This window comes from Schistocerca gregaria, chromosome 3, assembly GCF_023897955.1.
Source record: "Schistocerca gregaria isolate iqSchGreg1 chromosome 3, iqSchGreg1.2, whole genome shotgun sequence".
Taxonomy (NCBI): domain Eukaryota; kingdom Metazoa; phylum Arthropoda; class Insecta; order Orthoptera; family Acrididae; genus Schistocerca; species Schistocerca gregaria.
Window position 1 is genome coordinate 113,710,518 of NC_064922.1, and position 21,373 is coordinate 113,731,890.

The 21,373-nt window shown below is 42.8% G+C and overlaps 1 protein-coding gene across 1 annotated transcript in view; it reads right to left on the reverse strand.

The window, feature by feature from the left end:
• Positions 1-6,403, reverse strand: part of LOC126355953 (arylsulfatase B-like) — a 186,765-nt gene extending 180,362 nt beyond the window's left edge. Inside the window, exon 1 of the mRNA XM_050006542.1 lies at positions 6,243-6,403. The gene's annotated coding sequence lies outside the window, so the exon portion shown is untranslated. The remainder of the gene's footprint in view (positions 1-6,242) is intronic.
• Between the last annotated feature and the right edge of the window lie 14,970 nt (positions 6,404-21,373).

Sequence of the window (21,373 nt, forward strand, 5' to 3'; positions counted from 1 at the left end):
AGCCTACCTCGTGTCCAGAAGTACGGATGATTAAATCTTCATCCGGCCATTCATATTTGGTCTGACTGTGGGTTTGATTACTGCGGTTATTCCTTTGAAAGATTCGGTGACGGTTTCATCCCTTAATAAGTCATAATTTGAATTATGCGTGTAATGAACCTGTCATTGACATCACGTTAAACTTCAACTCTTCCTTACTTTTGTAAGCAGCGAACACCTCACCGCGGCTCGCATACATTCCTTGTCACGTACGGTAACGTAATGCTGGCGGTCGTTGCTTTTACAAGTTACTGGTTTACGAGGGCCGTATCTTTGCCAGGCGACTGACACGGAGCACGTCTGTGTACAGAAAAACATTAACTCCTCGCGTAACAGCGCAACGCATCCTGTATGGACGATGTCTCAAACTTTCACAGTTGTACACTTCTGTCAAAATTAACAAATGACGCTCTAGTGTATTCGACCGTCCCGGTCTGTGTCATGCATTCTCGCACTTGGGCAGACATCTATAGCAATGCAGCACAATTTGAATTTTAAAATGTGTCTTGCAGAGCTCTACGGCATGGATGGAGGTCTCTCACTACGTGATTCCAATCCATCCCCAGGATTCACAGCATGTTACATTATCTTGACCGTTGTAACAGCTCGAACCAGGCAGTCACCACACACCCTCGTACAACACGCTGAATCACTCAGACATTTTTCCATATCCTGTGCGCAGTGTCTACGAGGTAGACTAGAGATAGCATCAGATACGTTTATATCTCTCTTCATATTTCGCAGAACCTTTGCAGTCTGTCACATATCGAGGGGATGTGTCGTATCGTGTAACAGCATAAATGCAAAGCAGTATTGGCTCGTGACGTGGAGCACAACTATCTCTCATCTGCGCAACTTTTATCATTACTGTTAACGTTCAACTTGCAGTATGTCTTACGTAGTCTTTTGTTACTTTGGAACGGAAAAAAGTATTTTCAGCTCTTAAACAGTGTGCTAACACCTACAGGACTAGATAGGCAACTCTGTGTCTTATGAGAAGCTGGCTGAACTATACAGCACGAACGAGAGGTCAAAACAAGGTGCGGGTTATGGTTGCGTTGCTCAAAGCCACAACTGAAATTTAAATTATGTCTTTAGGGGGAAATAAGTTAGTACCTGTATTTGGGAGTTCTTTTGCCGTGAACAGCGAATACGCATGATATGGTTTGCGAACGACAGAAGACTAGTTCTGCTAAGCGGACACTGACTGACAGTGGTTGTTAATGACATGCATCTCGCGCTGAGAACCCAGATAGGCAGAGAGGAAGTTGCTTTTGATAATAGAATGAAGACTTATGAAGACGTAAGAGACGTTCATAGCACTGGTGGACCGCTTTTTACAGGTCAAGACAGGTACAAGACGTTATAAATTCTGAGAATAATAGGGATTAGCTCTAGATGACATTGCTATCCACGATGCCACTGAAGAGGAATTACTGGACTTCTTGAATAAAATGAACAGTATAACGATAACACAAAAATGGGCTGAGAATACAAACGAGAAAGACGAAAGCAGTGAGATGAACTGGTATTGGTTATAAACTTAATATAAAATTTGGAGACAATGAAGTTGACAAAATTGAGGGACTCTGCTACCTTGGAAGCGAAATGACGCATGGCAGACGATGACTAGAGAACACGAAAAGTCGACCAACACTATGGCATTCCTGACCAAGAGAAGTCTGCTCGCATTAAACATTCCACCTTAGTCTGGGGAAGGTTTTCCTGAGAATGTGCGCGTGGAGCACAGCACTGTATGGCAGTGAAAAATGGACTTTGGGAAAAACGGAACAGAGGAGAATGGAGGCGTTGGACTTGTGGAGCTATAGAATCGCGCTGAAAATGGGTACATTTATTTCCTTCAGAATCGACGAGGAGAGAGACATACTGGAAAAAAATGGAACGATATAAGTTCCATGGTTGTTGGAAATGCACAAAGTAAATACTGCAGGGGAAGACAGAGATTGTAATACATCCAACAGATAATTGAGGATATAGGGTGTAAGTGCTACTCTGAGGTCGCGCTAGCTGATTCCTTCAGTATGCAAGCAGTCAAAGATAAAACTACCAATTAATGTGCGCAGCACACGGGGGAGAATACTTGGAATCAGTTTCTAGAAGAGGCGAACAAATTTTACTGTCTCGGATGCAAACGTGGGCCAAGAAAGAAGGTGTACGAAAGATATGATAAGGACTGCACAAAATAAAAGTACCGTCTATAAAATTAAATAGCTGCTAACTTCCTTAACTGTAAACCATTACGCTAGAAAGAGTTTCGTGAATATCTTTGTCTGTAGCTCAGTTCTGAATGTATGTGAAACGTGAAGTGTGGGGAGATCGTTTGTCAACTGATTAGAAATTTTCAATTGTGGAGTTACAGAAGTCTGATCTTAGCTACGCCATGGAGAAGTGCGAGAATCAACTCCGAAAAACACCCACGAAATTCAGTGACAAAATTCAGGTAATGCTGAGGTAACAAACAATTTTTGTTAATCGGGTCATAAAGGAACGCGCAACTATAGGCAGGTAAAAGTTGCTAAAAATTCTTGTGTCGATAAAAAAAAATGAGGGGAGCATACAACAGTTACTACCACCGTATGTTATGGAAACATGCCGAGAACCCGAGTAAATGCTGATTCTAGATAAAATCAATAAGGGCTGAAGTTTATATTCTGTCAGTCGGCGACCATTATGGTCCAAAATAGAAGGGACACAGAAATAGGCATCCGTGTCAGTGAGACGTAACTGAAAGAATTAAATAAGTCACCAGTTCATATTCCATTTCGGGTTTACAGCGAGTACTCTTCAGTATGGCCCCTTACATAGCTTCCATTTACTCAGAATCTCTCGCCCAGCACAAGTCAGATAATTTTCGGGATCGAGGGATCGGTGAAACACGAAGTAGAAAGCTCCGAAATATACAGCGAGTCAAGGGGTCTATCGAACGGACTGATTAGACGTCATAGCAGGGAGAGTGTTCATTGCAGTCGGTCAAAAAATTGCCTCTAGTGGGGTTGTCCTTGAGCGCGACTCTGAAGTTATCTGGATGCGACTTCAGGCCTAGCTGGAAGAAAGTTCATCGATGGATGTTTTAAAGCTCAGTAGAGCTTAATTACCTAGATCACGCTGTATTTTTTAGAAGTGACATCAACGTACCAAGTGTAGACGGGGACATCTACAGATTCATAGCAATCGGTACGAAGGCAGTGTTGCGAAGTACTTTTGTGCACGTTTTCCGAAACTGACGTGAGCAGTACGTTCGACAGCCAAGACGCCCTGTAAACAACACAGACCTTGCAGCTACAAGCGTACCTGACCGTATGACGGTGTAGTATCCAGACATGGATTGGTGATCATCATGCCGACATAGCGACGATGGTTACTAAAGATAACAAATCAGTTAAGAAGGCCAGAAGAGCACATTTGATAGAAGTGCACATAAGCACAGCTAAGACGCATTTACACAATGAATGGACGTAATTTAGTTCCAATATGACGAAAGCAGAGGATTTTAGGGGCAAAGTTGAAACTGACTGTAAATCGCACTCTGCCGAAAAATGTACCGATTATGTGAATTAAGGACAGAAAAGACCCATCAAGGTTTAATAACAAAATTTGGAAAATGCTGAAAAAGGAAAGGCCGTTACACTCTCAATTCAAAAGAGAACGCAAAAAAGGCGAGAAGGAAAAGTAAGTAGATTTTCACGCATCTGTAAAAAGATCAATGCGCGAAGCATACAACACAACTGTCAAATCTTAGGCGAGAACCAGAGAAAATACTGATCCTGCGTAAAATCGCTTACTTAATGGACAGCTTCTATTCAGTCGTTCGTTGACCATTTTGGTATGGTAATAGACACAGTATATGGTAAACTGAAATTTTAAATTTCGTATTTAAGAAATCGTTCATTCAGGAAGATTGTACAAATTTATCGTCTTTAGACCATCGCAAAGAGTTGCGTATGGAGGAGATAGTAATAGGCATTCCTGGCGTAAGGAAGCAACTGAAAGAGATCAAAACAGATATGTCGCTAGGTCCTGATAGAATACCAACTCGATCTTACTCTACAGTACGTTTGTTTTCTTGGCCACCCTCCGCAGCTACTGTTAAAATCGGTTACTATTGGTTTCCGTCTTCAGCTTATCGCAATTTAACTAAAGACAGTTTCACCGCATATATTTCGCTTTTACTAATAAAGCGTCTTCCGTGATTATTCTTCAAATTGAGTATACATGTTTGTACTATTATAGTTATTTTAGGTTTAAAACAGTGTTTTATTTATAAAGTTTGTGTGCAAGTTACTTTCGGTGTTTCTCTACACATTCTCCAAACCAGTGCTTCTTCTCTCATTGCTAGCAGCGGCTGACGTCGAAAAACTTCGATTCAGGTATGCACTTGTCAGTTTTTGTCTTTCTGCAGTATTTCTTGCACCGCATTATTTACGCTTCACTTTTGTGAATTGCGCTAAAGTTATGTGTGTATCTCACACTGCACAGTAACAGTTTTTATGTCTGTTCGTTTGTTTGAATTCACGTTGTGACTGTTGCCAGCCTCTGAAACTACATTATTCTAATTCGTACGTATATATATACATTAACTCTCTCTCTCTCTCTCTCTCTCTCTCTCTCTCTCTCTCTCTCTCTCTCTCTCTCTCTCTCTTCTCTCTCTCTCTCTCTCTCTCTCTCTCTCTCTCTCTCTCTCTCTCTCTCTCTCTCTCTCTCTGACTGACGCACACATACACGAGTTAAAAAACTAATGTAGTTTCCTAGGTTGGAAACACTGACAACGAGAACGAGAAGAAACGAACAGACACAAACACTGTTACTGTGCAGAGTGGGCAACACACGTAACTTCACTTCAATTTAAAAAGTGATATTGTAGGAGTGCCCCAGTAGCGTGTGACAGGAGTGCTCTGGTTCCCTATATACATATACATTTTTTATGTACATATTCATATTCAGTATGTAGACGCTGTTAGTTGTGTGAAACTACAGCGCATCATTTGTTTCACAGTTTGGTAACACGTACATCCGTAATAGATGGCAAAAACAGGTAAATCATGATTTCCAATACTGAAATTTGTCCGAAACTACTAATCTGATTTTGAAGAATGAAAATACATTGAATTTGTAACCATTAGAACTACAGTAGCAGCAGCAGAAGTTGTTATAGTTCCATTTGATGAAGAAAAGTTAATTCAGATATCTGTAATTACTCTGTAAATGAAAAGAGACTATATGTCATTTTGTGAGAACGTTTCTCCAGTTATTTAGGGTAAACTAGAGTTACGATATCTTCAACGGTACCGGTAAGATCTGAAGTAAACAGCTTAACAGCATCAGCCTCTACAAATCTTTTGATAAACGTGTGGATCTTTACGCTCAAGATCGGCTGTATCACCCGGCAGCCTGCCTTTCTCCAGGAGAACTAAAAAAGCGAAAGAATGAGAGACAATATTGACTCCACGTTTGAATGATGATCGAAAACAAGTACAGGTAACGCGGTCCAGATTGAAAGTTTTAAGTTCAATATTTAGCGTAGAATCTTAGAATCTTAATGGTTACAGGAGAACAGTTAATGTACATGATTTCGATCATCAACCGAAGGGGCGTCGAGTGTTTCTCTAATTAGTTTTGTTTCTCACTTTTAGGCAAATCATTCCACAAATCATTTGACCGTACGTTTCTCAGTTTTTGTTTCTAATTTGCAAATTTTATACAGGAAGCATGAGATGTTAATGTATTCAAATGTCTATCGTTATTCTTTTATTTCCTTAATCATCCTGATTTCTTTAGGGCAGTTACATATTTTCTTGGTAATTCTGGACATCTTGGTGAAACCTCCTCGCAGATTAAAACTGTGTGCCGGACCAAGACTCGTACTCGGGGCCTTTGCCTTTCGCGGGCTCTACCACTTGGTGTAGCACTTGCCCCTGGCAGAAGTTTCATATCAGCGCACACTCCGCTGCAGAGTGAAAATTTCGTTCTGAACATCGTGGTGCTAAGTTCGATACTCCATTCGTCCTCTGCTTACTCTTCGTTTATCTATAAAATGTGAAACAAAAATAAATTGTCTAATTTTTAAGGAGGTTTATTTTCGCTGCGCTCGAACATTTGCCCCAAAAATTTCTTGTTAAAGTATTTACCAGGAGGATGTTAAAATAATTTTGTCCAAGTCACGTACGTACTAGAGACGAGCTAACCTTAACAGGTTCTCGAGTCGCCCGCTGACGGCTGCAGTAGGTGGCCGCGGAGGCGTGACGTCAGACGCGCTGAGCGGCTTTGAGGTACTCGCGCCACTGACAGACACTGCCCGCTGTGCGCCGTGACGAGGGCTCCCCGGCCGCAAGTGGCGCGTGACTTGCTCGAGACCAGCCGATAACTGCCTCTGGCGCGCAGCTGTCGCGTCCTCGCTCTTGTCGCCGCAGCACGTGTCCTGATGAGTTCGGCGATCACATCCGGGAAACGACACAAATATCTGTCGGCGGTCGCTGCGAACGAAACCTCATCTCTCCTCTTTCGCCACTCAGTTACACCGCCTGACCGCTGGTTTCCGGCGCTTCGCAACGCTCAGTGAGCTGTGGAGCTACCTGCCTGTTGCCACCAGATCCGGGCCGATAGCCTTCGTATTATCTACGCAAGTATTACGCGACGTTGCGAACTGAAGGCCTGCGAAGTGTGTCAGCACAGCCGCCTTTACGTCACAGAAGCAGAGATGGGGAGTCGTACCCTACGAGTGCAGTGCTGTCACGCTCTACATGTCTGTATATATACTCTGCACAGCGCAGCAGGTAAATACTGACCGGCTCTTAGCACACACTGACAACTCTTCAGAATGTAATTTGTTGTTGTTATTGGGGTGTTCAGTCCGAAGACCGATATGATGCAGCTCTCCATGCTGCTGTATCCTATCGCAGTCGCCTTATTTCCGAATAGCTGCTGCAACCTACATTCATTTCTACCTCATTAGTGTAAATGTCCACATTGTTCCAATAAAAATTTTACCCAATATTCCCTCCAGTTTTACTAGACGATTTCTTCATACCCCAGATTATGTCCTATGAACTGATACCTTCTTTGTGCCATACATTTCTTTGATTCCCAATTCCCATAGTTACTTCGTAATTATTTATGTGATTTATCCATCAAAGCTTCGGCAATATTCTATAACAATGCATTTCTAAAGCTTCTGTTCCCTTCTTGCCTGAAGTGCTGCTCGTACTTCCGTAAAAGGCTACATTCCAGATAAATGCCTTCAGAAAACACTTGGTGCCACTTAAATTTATATCTTACGTTAACAAATTCCTATTTTTCAGAAATTTTTTCTTGCTATTGTAAATCTGCATTTTAAGGGATTACGCACTTCGGACTTGAGTTATTGCTGCCTAAACAACAAAACTCAGCTATTTTAGCGAGCCGTTTTCTAATCTAATTTTCTCAGCACCGCCTGATTTAGTTCGAGTACATTACATTACCTTTCATTTACTTTTATTAGAGTTAATCTTACAATTTGTTTCCAAGACACTATCCATTCCGTCCACCTGCTCTTCTAAGTCCTTAGCCGTCTCTGACAGGATTACGTCATTGGCAAATCGCAAAGTCTTTCTTACTTCTCCCTGAACTTCATTCCCCTTACCAAATTTCTCCTTAGTTTCCTTCAAAACTCGTTAAATGGACAGATTGAATACCACCGCGGACAAACTACAACCTTGTCTCACTTCTCTCTCAACCACTGCTTCCCTTTCACGTCCCTCACTATTACAAACACATTATGACTTCTGCACAGGATATAAATAACCTTTAGATCCTTATATCTTGTGCCTCCTACCTTTAAAATTTAGTAGAGTATACTCCAATCTACATTATCATAGTTTCTCGAAATCTACAAACGAAATCAAGGTAAGTTTGCTTTCTTCAAACTATCATCCGAAATTTGTCTTGGGAAAAGTATGCCCTCACGTGGTTCTACGTTACTCGGGAATCTAATCTGATCTTCCGCAAGGTTGGCCTGTGCCACTTTCCCCATTCTTCTACAAATCGTGTTGGTATTTTACAACCACAACTTATCCTCTGTATAGCACGTTAATCAAATTTTGAACACTCTTCGCAAACTCTGATAACCCTACACATTGTAACTTGTTTGAATCCACATTTCGTCGTAATAAAACACAGTCCGTTTAATTCTGATCCCCATGTTCCTCGTAAAACTTTTCTGCAGTTCTTGTTGTTGTCTTCAGTCCTGAGACTGGTTTTATGCAGCTCTCCATGCTACTCTATCCTGTGCAAGCCTCTTCATCTCCCAGTACTTACTGCAACCCACATCCTTCTGAATCTGCCTAGTGCATTCATCTCTTGGTCTCCCTCTACGATTTTTACCCTCCACGCTGCCCTCCAATGCTAAATTTGTGATCCCTTGATGCCACACAACATGTCCTACCAACCCGTCCCTTCTTCTTGTCAAGTTGTGCCACAATCTATATCACAGTACAACAAATGTTCAGGAGCTATAACGACATAAAGGCTGAGCATCATGAAAACGAAACTACAGGACGAAATTCGTTACAGCTACAGCTAAAATATGTGCAGAAATTTGTTTGAAATTGTTCCGGCGTACGATCAAGCGCCGGCAAGTCGCCCCAGAACGTAACAGTAGGGAAGGCTGTGAGAAGACGTCAGCCAATAGAACGCTGACTAGGACCGCACCACGACAGGTGAGACACCTATACGAAGAGAATATAAGGGCCGCTCCAGCTAGCCTCGGCCGAACCAGAAGAGCCTCACTAGAAGATGAGCCGTCACCCTAACTCTTTAGACGAGATTCAATTTTTGCTTGTATGGAAACTGTGTATACCGGAGGACACTGATTATTTGCATGTCACCAATTCCCTCCGACGCCTGTTTCTGAAAAGGCAAAGTTAAGTATTGCCAATTCAATCGACGGTAATAAACTCCATTAATAAGGCGTGCTTGAATTGTTGTATAGCTATCAGAGAACGTAGCATCCTAGGCACCCTATATTACATGAGTGGACAGGACCCCACAGAAATATGTTAAATATATGTGACAAATGAGTACCCTAGCAAGCCCACAGGTGGGACGCTCCTCCTATACCTCTGTATCCATTTCAATCAAATTTCATTTACATATTACGTGCTACATGGAAAGAAATTCTGTCGGTGTAACGACCATCAGCCTGGTATTGGGATGTGTGTGATAACATTTTGATGGAGAGAGAAGGTGGGGAGGATGATATAGAGAGAGAAGGAGAAAGAGGAGATGAACTCACATATGAGGGAGTAGGAGGTGGACAGAGAGAGGAGGAACAGCAGGTAAGAGGGAGAGAGGGAGGATGAAATTCGAAGACTCGAGGAAGTGGGAGATAGACAGAAGGAGGGTAGAGGAAGAGAATGGAGAATGACTTAGAAGAGATTGAGGAAATGGACAGAGGGGAGGCGTGATGGATGAAGAGAATGTATGATGAAGGTGTGTGAGGGTTGGGGCTTATGGGCGCTCAACATCGAGGTCATCAGCGCCCATGATGAAGGTGAATAGGTGAATAGTGAGAGGGGAAAGGAGCAGATGTACAGAGAGAAGGGCAGGAGGAGATAGACAGAGACTGGCGTAGAGAGAGGGGAAAGGAGTAGATGGACTAACTGAAGACTGAAATATATACAGAGTAGGGAAACGCTGGCTACTCATTTGATTTAATGTAAGCTGAAGCCCACAGCCACTGACAGTTGTTAACATGATATCGTAACTGTTACCTGGTTTTTAATTCGTAATTTGCAGTTAGTTTGAAAGCACTCACAGTTAAAATATTCTTCTGGTACAGTTCGTTTTCATATCGCGTGCCCATTGTTTCAGTTGCAAGTTGGTGCTAACCGTCTACAACACTGCTGGAACATTTTTTAATGGTTATCTTAAGATCACTGTTCATTAAGTATCTTCCGTTAATCACTGTCCACGAGCTGTATTTATTAATTCGGCAAATGCAGTAGTGTCGCCGTAGCAATTCGTACCGCAACACGTAAATTACGCCACCTCTTATCCACGCGCTCTTACTACGTCCGCTTGCGAGACTTCAATTTCCCATTATTGATATTTTACGTCGGCTTCACCGGGGATAAAAACAAGCATATACACATAGGTGTTCGGAAGTCGAGTCAAGAGGAGGTCCTTGCCCCCTCCTGGAAACTGAGGTTCAGACATTTTCCATTCACGCACTTTCGCAACTAGTATTTAATCGTGATTCTAGTAAACAACAGATTCAGGGTTTCCTCGTTCGACGAGAAATACTGTGGCTTTAGGTGCTATTATCAGATTTTCAGGACCGATATGGTGCGGTTTCAGTGCTGTCCTGGAATTGAAGCAGATGCTGACCTTCACAGAACATATTCAAAGTGTAGTCTCCGAACTTTTCAGTCGCTCCCTTGTACAACCATTATTAGCCTGCATAAAAGACCTGTCCACCACCATGGTCTGCAGAGTTGGTTGGCAGCTTCCGGGCCACCATCAGGAACACAACTTTATTTCTATTTACTTTTACTACTGAATCGTCAGTCTTCTGCCTGGTTTGATGCTGCCAGCCACGATTTCCTCCCTTGTGGCACCACCTTCATCTCAGCGTAGCACTTGCATCCAACTTCCTAACGTCCTCAAACTGTTAGTGTATGTACTCCAGTCTTTGTTTTCTCCTAAAGGTTTTGGACTCTCTCCAGCTCCACCTAGCTAGATAGAAGTTATCGTTTCACGTCTTAACACATGTCCTCTGGTCCTGTCCCTTCTTCTTCCCACTGTCTTCCGTTTCTTGTTCTTTTCGCCGCTTCTGCAGAGAAACACCTCTTTCGTTATCTCATGAGACCACCAAATATTAGGACTTCATTTGGCACCAGATCTCAAAGGCTTCTATTTTCATCTTTTCCCGTTTCTCCACAGCCCATGATTGACTAACATTCAGTCCTGTGCTCCAAAAGTTCTTGGCATCTTCTTTCTCAGAGTTAGAAATTTGATACTAACAAACTTCATTTGACGTGGAATGCCCGTTTTGCTTGTGGTAATTTGCTTATTATGTCCTCCTTGTTTCAACAGTCATGTGCTAGTTTGCTACCAAGGTACCAAAATTATTTAATATAACACCGTCGTAAGTTGCTGTCGTTCACAAGTTTCTGCTTTCACAGCGTGCATATAACATTTTCGTCGCGCCACGCCCAGTCGATCTCACCAAATGAGAAAAATTGAAATAGAATGAATGTTTCACAAATTGATTTTTTGAATTTCCGAATATTTCTTTATTCGTGTGAGAACTAGTAAACAAAACAGGTATTAAACATAATAAAAGGAAATACAAATGGACAAATTAACCACTTGACAATCTGTAGTCAAAGAAATTTTAACGTGGGATGTAAACTATAGGTTGGTTGTACCTAAATTTTACCTCCTTGATCCCGAGAAGACGGAAAACTATTTAATGTTTAGACACTCAGCTTGATAGGAATGACGTTCAGACTGTGCGCTGCAGGATTTCCGTTGTTAATAATGTTAGTGTCATGACTTGCCGTTAGTCGTCGATAGTGGTAAGTGGCACAGGAAATAAATCGGATTCCGAGCACCAAGGTCATACACACAGCGTGAACGGCGCACGTTACTATGGGCTTCTTAGCCAACACTTGACCTCAGCTCCACGGCAGAGAAGCGAGATGGCGCCATCTGTTCTGATGCACGATGGAGCTTCAGCTCACATTGCTCTTGAAGTCACTCGCCTGTTCCATAACCCATGTGGAGAAAACTGCGTAATTCGCCTACCGTTTCTAACTTCGTGTCCACTAAGATTAACAGATTTGAACACGCGTTATTTCTGGCTGTGGAGTTGGCTGCATAAAGCTATTTATTACGCTAACCGAGTGCCGAACAATTAGCGGTCAAGTGTATGTGCTTAGCTCAATTTTGTTTTACATTTACTTCATTTTGCTGACTGTGACTTTGAATCTGAGCTTGAGTCAGTATTATTGTGCCGATTCACACCTGATCGTCTTGAATTAATAATTACGTAAGAATTTTTCGAAACTGATTAACATTTAACAACATGGTGTGCTCGCTCACAACATGAGCTGCAGACCAGTTTCTATAACCATTGCAGTCTAAATTAAAAAACTGTTTAACTTCATTATCTGAAACCCTACAAGCTACTTCGCAAATTTCATCATGTTTCAAAATTATTTCTATCGTTGTTGCGTTGAAGCAATCACACAACAACGATTCGGGTATAACTGATTTTATATTTCTTTTTATCAGACGGCCGCGCTGGCCGAGCAGTTCTAGGCGCTTCAGTTCGGAACCGCGTGTCTGCTACGGTCGCAGGTTAGAATCCTGCCTCGGGCATGGATGTGTGTAACGTCCTTAGGTTAGTTAGGTTTAAGTAGTTCTAAGTTCTAGGGGACTGATGACCTCAGACGTTGAGTCCCATAGTGCTCAGAGCCATTTGAGCCTTTCTTTTATTTAATTCGTTCTTCGGAGCCGATACTTTTTCTCAGACGATGCACGTCATCAATTACTTTAATTATCCGAAAGTGTAAATCCCTTATAGGTGATGACAGGACATTTCTTAATCTAGGGATTGTGCCGTGACCAAACACTGCAAATTTTAGACGTGAAATTAATATTAGTTAGTTGACAACAGAGAAAGTGAAAATTCTGAAAATAACAATGCAGGAGGAGCGGCATCAACAGGAGCTTGAGAGGAGCTCGCAGGACCGGAATTGTATGACAGCGAACTGACTAATGACAATGCAATGGGTAGCTCAGTAAACATGGAAGATGTAAGTAACATTACAATAAAACAGGAGACCAACGATTCTTACCAAGGTACAGGTAAGAACGGAAGAGAAGTTCTCATACAGATGAGATCAAAACGGAAATCGAAATAAAATCTACACTGAATCAGGCGTGCGATGTGCAGTTCGGCTTTTTGAATGAGTTGAAACAATCTTATTTGCGATGAATAATGATTTGAAAAATTAAATATCTACATCAAGTCAGATATTACATAATAAAATGGGTTCGGTGGGTACCAACATTGTTGAAAACCAAAAAAATTCTGACCCAAACAACGAACGATAAAATAACTAAGGAAATGAATGAGCTAGACGGTAAAATCGACAGTAAAATAGAGGCTGTAAAGAAGCCCGTACGCGATAAAAAAAAAAAAAGAGCAGAACTGCACAATGCTGAAAATCTTGACACTATTCATGTGGATTTAAGGACGAAAGTAGACCAGGAAATTGAAATAGTAAATAATCAATATGGATATATTCGTAGAGAATTAGGTCCGTCTGTAACGGATTTGCAGGGACAGATCGTGAAACTTCACAACGAGACAGAAACCAGATTACAAGAATCCGTGTCTGCTATTAACACTGATGTGCAGGGTAAATCTCAGACGTTAGAACTTTTGAGAATCGCAAAAAGGGGGAATTTAAAAATAAAGAAGTAAAGACTTTGAGATCTGAAACTAATAAAATCAAAGAACAAATGGGAAAACAACAGAATGTGAAAATTTTGGCTGCTACATTTGCTGTAGTAAGAGCTTATCCTAATCATGCAAATTTCGCAATTGAAAAGTTCGACCCAAAAGGCAGAGTCCAGCTTGTTATTTTTATGGACACATGCAGGAAAATAATCCCATTGGCATTACCTGAAGAGGTTCGGGTTAGGATTGTGCGATCAAAATTAATCGCGGACGAGAGTAGCTGGGTATTCCACACTACGGGAAGTTGCCGGCTTTTAGAAGGCATTTTAAAATAGTTTTGAGAAGAAATAATAATCTATAGATAAACAGAACAAAGTGGTGCAGAAATTTATGCAAGATTCTCCATAACCGGCAGGCAAAGAAATAAATATGAAAAGCTACTGCGTGGAATTGTTTGGGAAAGTGGAGTACGTAAAAGGATAGATGTCAAAAATGAGCATGTAAACGGTTCTGCGTGGAAAATTAACCTGGAGTGTCCGAGGCTATTTAATGAGCGGAGAGTGCAAAACATCTTATATGAAAAAAGTGGGTGACACTGATGTTTGGTACCGAGGCAATGAAAACTAGCACCACAGCAACAACGACCACCAAAATATGTACAGCCTTAACCATAATAACCACAACAATGATTATAAGATGACATGTGCTCACCTAGAAACTGAGAGGAGAGGATGAGGTGGTTGTCGTGGAAGAGCAAATCGGTATGGACGAATGTACGAAAATTACTGTTCAGAAAACGGAGATCCGGGAGTAATGGGGCACATTGGTGCGGAGAGCATTACGCGACTCCGCAGTAAAAAAGCAACGTTACTGTAGCTTTAACATAGAGTGCTCAGTAACCTGCAAAGTACGAGCGTCTATGTATGGGCCGTTTCAAGAAAGAATCAGTGTGCATGAATAACAATGCGAGGGTACTGAATTTCGTGGAGAAAGTAAAGGAAATGCGGCAGTGAATGAAATCAGAGGTGTTGTCGAAGCGACGCCGGGTGCTTTGCACCTGAGTACTACTGCGGCGCCGATAATTGGTCGGTTTCCAGTCACGAAGAAGCATGTTGTCGTTCTTAAGGAGGTAGGATCAGCAGACAAAGAGATGGAACGGTTCATGCACTTAGGCAAAATGTATGATTGGTTAGAAGTCGTCAGAACTTAAAAAAAAAACTGAGGCTGATTGTTTCGTAATGATAAAACAACTGAGGCTGATTGTTTCGTAATGATTCTACACTTAAATAACTAATATTAATATTTCAGTGAGATTTTAAAGATTGTTGTAAATCACCATATTTAATTTCTTTGCGTAATCAGTAATTTCTGATCTCATTTCCAAAATATATAACAGTGTTATGTCAAAGTTATCAGTAGTTATTTAATGATAGTTACATGCAAATAAAACATAATTTCCTTAATAGAAAATGTTTGCGAACAATTACAGTACGGTAGTAGAAATATGAAAGTATGCATTATGTCAAAGTGCACAATGTTATATATTGTGCAAACAGAGTGCCAAATTATTAGCAACCAAATGCATATGCTTAGCGCAATTGTCTTTACTGGTTTCATGATCACTTTTACACTCCTGGAAATTGAAATAAGAACACCGTGTATTCATTGTCCCAGGAAGGGGAAACTTTATTGACACATTCCTGGGGAAAGATACATCACATGATCACACTGACAGAACCACAGGCACATAGACAGCATGCACAATGTCGGCACTAGTACAGTGTATATCCACCTTTCGAAGCAATGCACGCTGCTGTTCTCCCATGGAGACGATCGTAGAGATGCTGGATGTAGTCCTGTGGAACGGCTTGCCATGCCATTTCCACCTGGCGCCTCAGTTGGACCAGCGTTCGTGCTGGCGTGCAGACCGCGTGAGACGACGCTTCATCCAGTCCCAAACATGCTCAATGGGGGACAGATACGGAGATCTTGCTGGCCAGGGTAGTTGACTTACACCTTCTAGAGCACGTTGGGTGGCACGGGATACATGCGGACGTGCATTGTTCTGTTGGAACAGCAAGTTCCCCTGCCGGTCTAGGAATGGTAGAACGATGGGTTCGATGACGGTTTGGATGTACCGTGCTCTATTCAGTGTCCCCTCGACGATCACCACAGGTGTACGGCCAGTGTTGGAACAGCAAGTTCCCTTGCCGGTCTAGGAATGGTAGAACGATGGGTTCGATGACGGTTTGGATGTACCGTGCTCTATTCAGTGTCCCCTCGACGATCACCAGAGGTGTACGGCCAGTGTAGGAGATCGGAGAACGCTCCCCACACCATGATGCAGGGTGTTGGCCCTGTGTGCCTCGGTCGTATGCAGTCCTGATCGTGGCGCTCACCTGCACGGCGCCAAACACGCATACGACCATCATTGGCACCAAGGCAGAAGCGACTCTCATCGCTGAAGACGACACGTCTCCATTCGTCCCTCCATTCACGCCTGTCGCGACACCACTGGAGGCGGGCTGCGCGATGTTGGGGCGTGAGCGAAAGACGGCCTAACGGTGTGCGGGACCGTAGCCCAGCTTCATGGAGACGGTTGCGAATGGTCCTCGCCGATACCCCAGGAGCAACAGTGTCCCTAATTTGCTGGGAAGTGGCGATGCGTTCCCCTACGGCACTGCGTAGGATCCTACGGTCTTGGCGTGCATCCGTGAGTCGTTGCGGTCAGGCCCCAGGTCGACGGGCATGTGCACCTTCCACCGACCACTGGCGACAACATCGATGTACTATGGATACCTCACGCCCTACGTGTTGAGCAATTCGGCGGTACGTCCACCCGGCCTCCCGCATGCCCACTATACGCCCTCGCTCAAAGTCCGTTAACTGCACATACGGTTCACATCCACGCTGTTGCGGCATGCTACCAGTGTTAAAGACTGCGATGGTGCTCCGTATGCCACGGCAAACTGGCTAACACTGACGGCGGCGGTGCACATATGCTGCGCAGCTAGCGCCATTCGACGGCTAACACCGCGGTTCCTGGTGTGTCCGCTGTGCCGTGCGTGTGATCATTGCTTGTACAGCCCTCTCGCAGTGTCCGGAGCAAGTATGGTGGGTCTGACACACCGGTGTCAATGTGTTCTTTTTTCCATTTCCAGGAGTGTATTTCATGTCGTTAACTGTGATATTGAATTTAAGCCCGAATCAATGTTATTTTGCCCATTCCTTCCTGACTGTCCTGCATTAGTTATTACATAAATACTTTACTGAATTGATTAGCAACTATAAAATATTTTTCGCTCACTCCGTGAGCTGGCGACCTTGTTCTGTAGCCATTCCACTCTAAACTAAAAAAATATTTAAGTTCGTTACCTGAAATTCCACTAACTACTTCGCAGTTTCTATCATTTATCAAAATTCTACCGATCTTTATTGCACGATGCGTGGACGATGGCAAATGCAGTACCATCTCCTAAATAACCGCACCCAGTTAAAGCAATCTCCTTTCTGAGAACGGCTTTGTACCTGACAGTTGACAGTCATCGAGGAACGGAAGATGTTTCCAGGTTGTAAGAGGTGTCTGTAGCCAGTCGAGTCAAAACTGAACGTCTGACGGTACAAAATAAGCCGAAAGGTTTTGCTAAAGAAGAGAGAGAGAGAAAGAGAGAGAGATCGTATATGTCTAGACCGAGAGTAGCGCGAGCTGAAGTGTGTAAACAAGCAGGAGAGCAAAGTGCCTTACCTTTCGCGGCAAAGATAAACAACGGCAGCTGGGAAAACCAAACCTACTGCTGAATAACGTGCCTTTACTGAGGAGGTGATAGCGGTGTTCTTTATTTCTCGGTATTTGTTGTATTACTTGACAAGGTGGTTCGCAGCTTCCGTCTGAGCGTGAAAATATAGGGTGATTATAATTAAACTTTTGAAACGCTGTAGAAATAACATCACCGGTCAGAATTACGTCAATTTTCAACTGAATATTACAGGAAGAGTGGGAAAACGTATGGTAGAAGAAGAAAAAGTTAGAAAATTGTTGATGGCACTATATGTGCCAGAATACGTGAATGAAACCACCTGTAATGCGCACGACCCATTGAAGTTGGTATAAAACCTCCGGGTACACGGCTTTTCCTCCTTTCACGTTTGCGACGTTCGCTATGCTTGTCTCAACATAGGATAGAGCTCTGCTTGATGATGACTGTGCACACATCGCACTGCAGAAGTTCCGGTCACTGAAGGGTTTCAAAAAGGGCTTGGTCCGATAACTGCCGTGGGTCTGGAGAAAATGATTCGAAAAGACGGGATCTTTTGGTTGTGCTACCTGGTAAAGGGAGGAAACGAATTGATTTGACGTCACTGGAAACAGTAGCCCCAGCAATGCAGGAGGAGACGTGTGGTGATGTGCAAACGTGTTATGCACGGAGAATTGCTCGAACATTGGACACACCCGCGAGCACGTAACGTTAAATCCTACGAAACATCCTTCGTTGCTATCCATTCAAAATTACCATTGTGCACGAGTTGCTTCCTGTTGACCCTCCAACAAGAGAGATCTTTGCTTTAGAATATCTGGCTCGCATGGAAGTGGACAATGATTGGCCGTGGAAAATTCTGTGGACAGACGAAGCCCACTTCCCTCTGGCAGGATATATCAGTACACAAAACTATCGATATGGGCAACGGAAAATCTACACTCAAGTCAACCAGTACCACTTCATCCTGAAAGGATCACTGTGCGGTGCGGGTTTATGGCATGATTTATTGTAGGGCCACATTTTTTCGAAGAGACAGATGCATCCGGCCCTGTTACCTGTACCGTAACTGCTAACCGCTATGACTGTCTTTTGCTTAACCACGTCGTTCCAACTCTCCCACCACATGGATGTGTGGACGGGATCATTTTTATGTAAGATGGCGCACCTCCACACATTGAAAATCCAGTGAGACAGCTGCTGAAGCGCCATTTCGAAAATGCTAGAATGATCAGCTACCATTTCGCTAAAGGCTGATTTATCATTGCCATGTCCACAAATAGAACACAGTTTCCGTGCAATTAGTTAGAAACATAAAAATTACAAAATAGTTAGGAGGTGTTGCTTCAACTCTATATCTTTAAAATTTGTCTTGATTATTTTTTAAAAATAAAAAATCAAGAACTGACTTTCCTTGTAATAAATAACACGTTTTCGCTACCAGTAACTTTTTAAGCACACCGATTTTTAAAATCGTATGAATTGGACAGTTGTGTTTTACCAACGTGTCTAGATACATTTCTTCATGGGAATCTACAACTGCCAGAGTAAATTTTTAATTTTATATTGGTTTTATCAGGATGCCAATTCGGGGAAAATATAACAACTGGTTCAAATGGCTCTGAGCACTACGGGACTTAACATCTGAGGTCATCAGTCCCCTAGAAATTACAACTACTTAAACCTAACTAACCTAACGAAATAACACATATCCATGCCCGAGGCAGGATTCGAACCTGCGACCTTAGCGGTGGTGCGGTTCCAGACTGAAGCTAGAACCGCTCGGCCACACCGACCGGCAAAAATATAACAAATCAGTATCGAAACTCATTTATTCTCCTGAAATGGAAAACATGAAATATCGCACACAAGTTTAAAACATTTGAAGACATACCACACACCAATAGTTTCTATATTTTATGAAGTTTTCTGGGGCATATACATCGCATTACGTTGTGATCTTTACCTCGACCTTGTAATGACATAGTGGGCAGAACGTCTGCGACTTCATAAATGTTTCATCTGCATCATGTACCTTACACACCAGGTGAGACTGTTTTGTCGTGGGTAGGTTTCACAAGATTACTATATTTATGAGGTAATGTCGGATACGCAAAGGACCTTGTAGAATAACTTAATCACTGTCAAAACTTGGTTTTGGAATTATGAAAGAAATTTGGACACATGGAATAGACGTGGGAATACTGGAATGTTTCAGATTGTTATACAATGGTAGGCAAGGAATTTCGAAAACTGGATTTTAAACTTTTCCAGAGGAAGATAACAACTCTGATCATAACTGTTTGGTTATAAATTGTAGATTAAAACACAGAAACTGCAAGAAGGTAGCAAACTGAGAAGATGGGATATCGACAAATTGAAAGTACCAGAGGTATTTGAGAGTGTCAAAGGGAGCATTAGGAAAAGTTTCAAGGAATCAGGGGCAAGGAATAAAATAGAATACGAATGGATAGATGAAAAAAGGAGCCATCAGAAAATGGAATAGTCCAAAAGAACACTAGTTGTAGAAATCCCTGAATAACTCAGTAAATATGGCATTTAATTGAGACAAGCCGAAAAAATTCAGCAAATAAAGCAGGTGGGAAAGCCTGCGGTGGTCTAAAACATGAGACTGACAGAAAATGCAAAATGGCTAAGTAGAAGTAGAGCACAAATGCAAGGCTATAAAAATATGTACGTGGGAGGAATTAACAACTGCTTTATTTATAAGAAAGTATTTTTTCGCCTCGAACACCGTCAACTTCAAAGTAGTCATCTTGTACAGCACTACCGTGCAGCCAGAATTTCGGCTACTGCTAAAATATATTACGGAAGTCTTCTTTTAGAAGAGTACCAAGAACTTTCTGCGATATTCGCTGGATCTTCGCAACGGTGGCAAAACGATCACCTTTGACGTTAACTGTAATGTTGCTCGACGTGAAGGACGGGTCATCGGTGGCAAGCTAACAGAGGTCTTCGCATACTTCCACACGGTGTTCCTTCTGGTCCCCGATGAACTGCCCGTGGACAGATTTGGCATCAGTAAGTCATATGTTGAAATCGCACCTGAAGATTACCTGCACTGTTCCGTATGACACTCTGACAATGGCGCCAGTGTTGTGTATTGTTCTACGACGATCTATATGCACAACTTGCATCTTTTGGCATGGTACAGTGCTACTCTCGGAAGTTTTCATTACTCTCTCGTAAGAGAAAGTGGAAGACAGAACCTGTCTACAGGAAAATTAAATAAATTTTTGGAGAAAAGAGAAACACTTATTGAGCCATACTGCGGCTCACATTGGTGCTTTTTGTAGGTTTCCGCCCCCTCTTGGAGGCCAGACGGTATGATTTAGTTGGCATGATTGTTTGTCTTCTTTTAGTGTTGACTGGCGCCACTCAGTTTTGCAAGCGTGTCCTGTCCGCTAGTGGCAGCAGCGGCGGTTATTGGTATGTAGTAGCTATTGCCCTATCTTTGGGGCGAAGTTGTTGTTGTTTCGGGTCGTGTGAGTGGGCCATTTCCGTTGGGAACTCAGGAGGAGCCAGGTCTGCGCTGTGCCAGAACACGCCGGGACCGCTGGCGGTTGGCATGGAGTGCTAGATGGAAGGGCTGTGGCCACGAGGGTGCACAACCACGTCGTAAACCGGATCCAGAAAGCCTTAAGATTTCATTTCAATCCAAGTAGAGAAACCTCCATCATTGTGATATCTCGCGATTCTTGGTTTCGTGTCACTGCACGTAGTGTCGCTGAGGCAAAGAGCAGAGAGTGGAGTGACTGGGGAATGCGGTTCTGATTAGCTTTCCTCGACTTCTTATTACCATTTACTGCGTTCAACTTCTTACAATTTGTTAAGTTCAACCAGCGGTAATTTTTCTTGCCTGGTGGCCGCTAACACCCCATTTACCTACTCTAAAGGCCGGTTGGTGGTTCTTCTACTATGGTGGTGGTGATTTCTTTCTAGTTCCGGGCACTCTAAACACAGCATTCTGGGGACGTAGTGCCGGGTCTGGCTTATTGTTCCACCGTTGCATTTGGTTTGTCGGATGTCAGGTAGCCTCAGCAAGATTATCATTAGTCATTCGTTAGACTGACACTAGTCTGAGTTGCCATCT